This window comes from Hibiscus syriacus, unplaced genomic scaffold (assembly GCF_006381635.1).
Source record: "Hibiscus syriacus cultivar Baekdansim isolate YM2019G1 unplaced genomic scaffold, ASM638163v2 tig00111835_pilon, whole genome shotgun sequence".
Classification (NCBI taxonomy): domain Eukaryota; kingdom Viridiplantae; phylum Streptophyta; class Magnoliopsida; order Malvales; family Malvaceae; genus Hibiscus; species Hibiscus syriacus.
In genome coordinates, this window is record NW_024063193.1 from 479,734 (window position 1) to 486,539 (window position 6,806).

The 6,806-nt window shown below is 34.9% G+C and overlaps 1 long non-coding RNA gene and 1 pseudogene across 1 annotated transcript; both read right to left on the reverse strand.

Annotated features, from left to right (window-relative positions):
• Positions 1-433: 433 nt before the first annotated feature.
• Positions 434-6,806, reverse strand: part of LOC120171678 — a 34,309-nt pseudogene continuing 27,936 nt past the window's right edge.
• On the reverse strand, positions 5,428-6,688 carry LOC120171680. The gene is made up of 3 exons (XR_005520893.1): positions 6,252-6,688; positions 5,847-6,131; positions 5,428-5,504 (listed from the first exon to the last, which is right to left on the reverse strand). It is a non-coding gene; the product is annotated as an uncharacterized LOC120171680 (long non-coding RNA).

Sequence of the window (6,806 nt, forward strand, 5' to 3'; positions counted from 1 at the left end):
CCCACATGGCATCATGGCCTTGGGAGTCCACATCCTGAATCTTTGTTGCTATGGCGGCAAAGGGTTGCCTGGTGTTGAGGGATTTTCCGGATCTTTCGGGATATAACTTCGAGCCCCACCCCACTGGTGCAAGCGCTCTGTAACTCTCATGACTCTCCATACGATTCTCTAAATCGTGTGAACCATTCACGAGACGTTCCCTATACCCTCTTGAGGCTCGGGAAACAATTCTGAAGCTAAAAACAAGCATAGATACCTCGAGAACACAATATCCAACTGTAAACAGAAACTCATACCAGAAAAAGCCCATTGTTCTGACATGTTCCTGTATATATATATATATATAGACATACAAATATATGCTTCTATTATTAGCAAAATATATGAGGTTTCTTTTTACGGCTTATGCCATACAATCTCTAACGCATTTAACATTTAACATTTACCTATTCCACAGTTGCCTAAATATAGATACATGTAAACTCTCTCTCTATGGCTTATTTAGAGATTAAACAAATTACAGATACAACTTGTTTTTGCAAATAAGCTTATCTTATTCGGGTTAGAATGGAAAACCCAGTAACCCAATATCCGCATAAGCGAGTAGTATTCTATCCTTTATCTATATGGCAGCTAAACATCATGTTACATATGAGCGGTTGTTGGATATGCTGCAGGACCAATGTTCATAGGTGCACTGGGAACTGTGACTCCGTTGCCTATATGTGTCGGAGCAGGAAGATTCACTGGCCTGCCAACTGCAGGGACAAGGAGACCACCTACTGGTTGCCCTATAGTTGGAGTACAGTACATGCCAACAGCAGGTGGCGAAGTGGGATGTTGAGAGGGCTGTGTGGCTGACTTTCCCGAAGAAACTCCGGCTGCTGCACCATTTTCTTGACCAGTGATCGGTCCTTGGGGTGCTGAAATATCTCCATTGCCAACACTGGTAATATCATGGATGCTAGATCACCTCCTATCTTTGTTTATGGAGTTCAATCGAATGAAATATTTTTGTGCATGACTTGCAACTTGTGTTGGCGTTCTTGTGACAACAAAGTTCCGAGATATGCTTCGCCAGTCACCTTTCCCATATTTTTCCAAACCTAGAAGAAATAACCTGTTTTTCAAGATAAAAGGATGGGGTGACTAAACATACATTTAAAAATGTAATATGATGAGCCCTAAACAAACTACAGATTCTGGTTATGGACATTTCCTCTAGGATAGGAGAAGGCACTATAGACCAAAATAAAGAAGAAGAAAAAAGCTCTAAAACCATCATATTCAGGGATACTAACTCGTCAAAGGATACTAAAACATCCAAAAGAAAAGAACTGTCTTAACACCCTTAGTTCTTTTAGCCCCTTGACTTTTCAAGTATTCTGATTATTTACGCAGAGTCAATTATTGTGCAGATTTTGACATACCAAAATATGTTTTTAGTACATACAAAATCCACTAAGACTAAATTAAAAGAAAGCTCAAGCTTAAGCACATACAGGTATAATGTATTGCAAATGTCAAAATGCACAAACCACTTAAAAGAAACATGACTATAATGTTTTCATTCCATTTCCTTCTTAGTTTAGAAAAAAATGTTCCACATCTCTCTTCGTACACGGTGATCATTAAGGCACAAGTCCAACTATAAGAGTGGCGAGTAGTTCAAGTATGAGGTAGTTTGGAAAAACCTACAGACAGTCACTAAATCTACACATTTAGTTTGCATAGCTCACAAAACCTCAAACTGTGTCAATTTGCCACACGGCCTTCTAGATTCTATACAATATGGTCACCTTAATATTTTTTTTCTCAAACAAATGAGGAAATTAAGGCATGATAACTATTTAAGCCATCATGAAAAATCAATTAAAATTTTTCACCATCTCATTTTATCTTTTTCTTTTCTTTAATGCTGTTCATTTTTCATAGTATTCCCGTTCTAATTAAACCAAGAAACAACCCAAGGAAAAGAAATGGAAAACAAAAGTTGACAGAATTTTAAATTCACGTGGCTCTCCAAGCAGCTATAATGTCGTTATTTCATCATTTATTTGGATGAAATCACTTATGGGGAACACATAGGAATTCAGTTGGGATAGACAGAAGTTCAGAAAGCAAACTGGGAGAAGGGCAAAACTTTGGGGGGGTAAATAGAATCAGTATCATCACAACAAACCATTTACCGATGGCAAGTTTTACATCTAAGGCATGCCGAATCTAACCCATTTAACATTTTTCTGAAGTTCAAAAGAAATTTAAAGTAGAAACTTGTTAATTTCTTCAACATTTCTAACCTCAAAAGAGAAACTAGAGTTGAAGTAAAAAGGTCAAGTTACATGTGTTACATAGCTTAGTGAAGACATCTGCATCAGTCTATGTGTTTTCATTGGGAAGGGAAATTTTTATTCAACTTATTTTACATAATTTAACCTATTAAATGAGAAGATACAATACTAGAGTTTGGAAAATTATGGGAGAAGGACCAAACCAATATCTCTAATATATAGAAAAGCATCATCAATATGACGCAAAATTGGCAGATTTTATACTAAATATTACTAACGAATAACATGAATGAACCGAACAATTTTATCAGAATCAAATTTGGAAAGCATTTTAATAATGAAACCATAAATTGTTTGTTATGATGACAGGAGAGTTAGGGTTCGATCGAGAGGAATTGGGGGGAAATCGGATTGAATTGGGAGAGTTAGGGATTGGAATTTTACCTAATGAAGAAAGAAGTGGCACAGATGGAATAAAGGCTCAGGACAAAGCACGTGGGAGCAAAATCAATTGGGCTACAACAGACATAGACCCAATTATCTCTCCAACAGATAAGGGGTGTGAGTTGGGCTTGGAGGAGGCAGTGGGTTAGGTTGAATAGTCCAAATGAGTAGATGGTGTGAGTCAGCAAAATTCTGTTAATTTGTTAGATTTGATGTTCTTGATACAGCTGTAGGTACTTGTAATTATATAAGTGTACCTCATCCTTCTAAGGATCATCTTTTTGGAATGAAATCTAAACGTTTTCTGTATTCTCTTTCTTTCTAATTTTTGAAATCCATAAATTCTTATACTTATTTTCCCTAAAACATAACAAATTGGTAATCAGAGCTGAGTTTAGTGATCCAAAACAATTTTCACGCTAGGAGAGACAAGAAAGATGCAAAAGACTGGAACCATAGAGGTACCAGAACAAGCAGTGGAGGTTAAGGAGGAGACTTTACCATCTTGGTGGACTGGGCAGAAAGCAGAGCTGAAAGGAAGGATACAAACATATGAAGAGGGAATGATTGAAAACATAGGCTATTTGCAGAGAATCCTACAGTTGGTCAATCAGGCAGCTGAGGAAAAAGATTCACCTCGGTCAGAAAAGAGTCAACCACCAGCTAGGGATTCAAATTGCTATCGCGGTTGTGGACGTAACGGATGTTATCGCGGTCACTGCGGGTGTCGCGGACATGAATTTTTTTGAAATTCGCACAACTTATTATAAAATATAGTAATTATAATTATAATTATAGAAAATCACTTTTAATGATTTTTAGAGTATTTTCTAACACTTATAGACTTATTATCAGTAAGCTCACTAAGAACAATATTCAAAACTTAAAGCCTTTACTTTTTTCTCATTTGATGATTTAATGGACTGCAAACTGTAATAGGATACATGGCAGTCAACATCTCAAACAAATTTCATTGCGGGGTAAAAACAAGAAAAGCCTCCTAGTGCAAATACAGAAATTCATATCATCACACATCCACAAAGAGAGCAGGAAATAGACCACACAACAAAAATATAACAGTACAAGTATAACAGCATCAACACTACGTGAAGCATGAGAAATCATTCCCATTCTCATTGATACCAACAAGGAACAACCACTGCAAGGAAGTAAAAAAAATAGATTGTAACAGAATACACACATAGAAGCTCTGTTGTGGAAAAATTACACAAGTATTAAATCGTTTTCCCTCATGATAAAAGTACATGATACGCATTGGCAGGTTTTTAGACCAAAATCAGGCAGTATTGCATCACTAGCACTGCAAAACTAGGAAGACTCAAAGCCTTTGAAAATGTTGCCACTATCTTGAGCTATCATCAGTGTTACAATAAAAAAACCTAGCAGCAAAAGCAACTTTCATAAATATTTTCTCAATTGAGTTTCATCGAATTCCATCAACCAAAGACTCCAATTATTTAAAAAAACATACATTTCAAGTGGTAGAGGAAGAATTTAATTTTCACTAATCAGTGGAATGACGAGGAGGTTCAGATCCTTCACCTTCATTTTGAGAGCCTTCTTGACTTGATTCTTATGGCCTTTGTCCAAAAACATATCCAAAAAAGTAACATTTTCACCTTGATTTTCATATAATTGATGTGGAGGATATATTTGAGGAGGATAAATGAGAGGTTTAGGTGGTTGATACATTGGTGGCGGAGGATACATTGGTGGCAGAGGATACATTTGAGGTTGATATGGCACACCATAATTAGAAAATGATGGATAATAACCATATGGTTATGGATAACCATGTGAAGGTTGGAAATATGGAAATTGTTCTGGTGGATAAAAACCTTGTGTGTTAGTAGATGAATCTCCCTGCCCAAGTTTACTAGAACTTGATCTTCTATTAGATGAAGAGCCTACAGAAGTATGCTTTTTGCACTTTCCTTTTGATGGAGCTTTAGGTTCCTTTCGGAGATATATTTTCACCAAATTTCGATCTATCACGGAAATGTCCACTAGTGGTACCAACCTCATATTCTCTTTTATATAGACTAGAAGACCTAATTTTATCTCTGCCACCACCACCATTATCATCATCATCATCATCATCAATTGGACTTAAACCACCACCATCAAGTCCATCACCACTTTGACTTGGTGTTGCACTAGAACTTGAATGAGCCAAATTTTGTTGTTGAGATTCATCAACATTCGTTTCATCATCTGAGGTATCCACAGGAAACACACCGACAATTTCACCATCTAACAATGGATTCTCTTTCTCTTGAAGCCATTCTGATAATGGATCAACATCTTTAAAGATATGATCAAGGTTGATAGGATTAAAACTAGTGTTTATATCATCGATGCTCGTTCTTTTCTGATGTCTAATATGAAGCCTCATATTGTAATAGGTGAACACTAGTTTCTCAAGTCTTTTATACTTCAACCTATTTATTGCCTTGGTGTGAATATAGCTAAATATGCTCCAATTTCATTCGTAATTTGATGCAGTAGTTGTTTGACTAAGCACTTTAATTGCTAATCTTTGTAACTCAAGAACACATGTGACATATATTATCCACCACTTAGCTATAAAATAATGTTTAAATTTCAAAATAAATTAAAAATGTATAATATAACTAAATAATATAAATTAAATAATTTAGTTAACTATTTACCTGGATTCATTTGGCTCCAAGCTCTCTGTGCTTGTGGAGTACCGAATGTCTCATGTTTATCTCGAAATAGTAACAACTGCATAAATAAAAGATAAAGAAAAAATGAAGAAAAAAATATTTTCAAATTATGTAATTAAGTTACAAATAATAATATTTGAATCTAACATGATTAACCATTCAGACTTGAGTGTCAAGAGAAGGTTCTAATCTTTCAATTACTGATCTTATACCTTCTAATGTTTCTATCAATACATTATCATAATGCTCCACCCCAAATTGAAATTGAGGATTGAGAAAATAAACTAAGCATAATTTATGAGAATATCATTAAATAATAATTTAGAGCTTAAAGTAATAAAATTTCATCTATAATAAAATATAAAAATAATTCTCAATTATATGAAACATTTTATCTTACCGGCTGAATGCAAGTCAGAATGCATAAAATTCCACCTATTGTCAATAATCTTTTCATACTCAGTGAAATATCGACAATCTTGTTGAATCGCCCGTTTTGATTTATCAACAGCTTCATAAATAAAGCCCACTATTGGTTTTTCATCACTATCCACAAGTCTCAATACTTTCGCTAAGGGCTCGTAAACTTTTATGAGGTCGTTTGCTTTTTTCCAAAAATCTTTTCCCAAAATAATCTTCTTGGCTTCATAAGCTGGCCCTGTCTTTTGTTATCCCCATTTTGAGTCTTTAAATTCATGTATATTCATAAAAAATTAAAATTATATAATTTAAAGTATTTACAAATAATAAATCATTAAAGATTGTTATATTTAAGTAATTATATAACTAATTATAAAATACTGACCTTTGAATTAAACATTTCTCTCAGACCTTGCTTTTGTCTTGTTATCTCTTCAAGTTGGATGAAATGAGTTGCAAATCGAGTAAGAGCTGGTCGAAGTATTTGCTTCCCTTGTGTATACTTCTTCATTAGATCAATAGTCCAAATGTGATTGTATATGAAACAAGTCACTTTCTTAGCCTCTTCTAACACTTTTGCTACACTAGGCCTTTTTCCAATATCTTCAAGGCATAAATCCAAACAATGAGCTGCATATGAGGTCCAATATAGATGCTTTCTTTTTAACATTATTTTTTTCCAACGGCTTTCATTGCTGCCTCATTATCAGTCACTATTTGGACAATGTAGCTTTCTCCAATTTCTTCTACAACTTAATCTAACAAGTTGTAGTAGAACTCAGCATCTCTGCTACGAACACTTGAGACATCTATGGATTTCCAGAAAACGGTTCCTTTACTGCAATAAACAAGGAAATTAATGATGTGCATTTGGTTTAAACTGTTGGTCCGACCATCACACATTAGAGTTGCACTGAAATCTTTCCAATGAGTCTTCAAT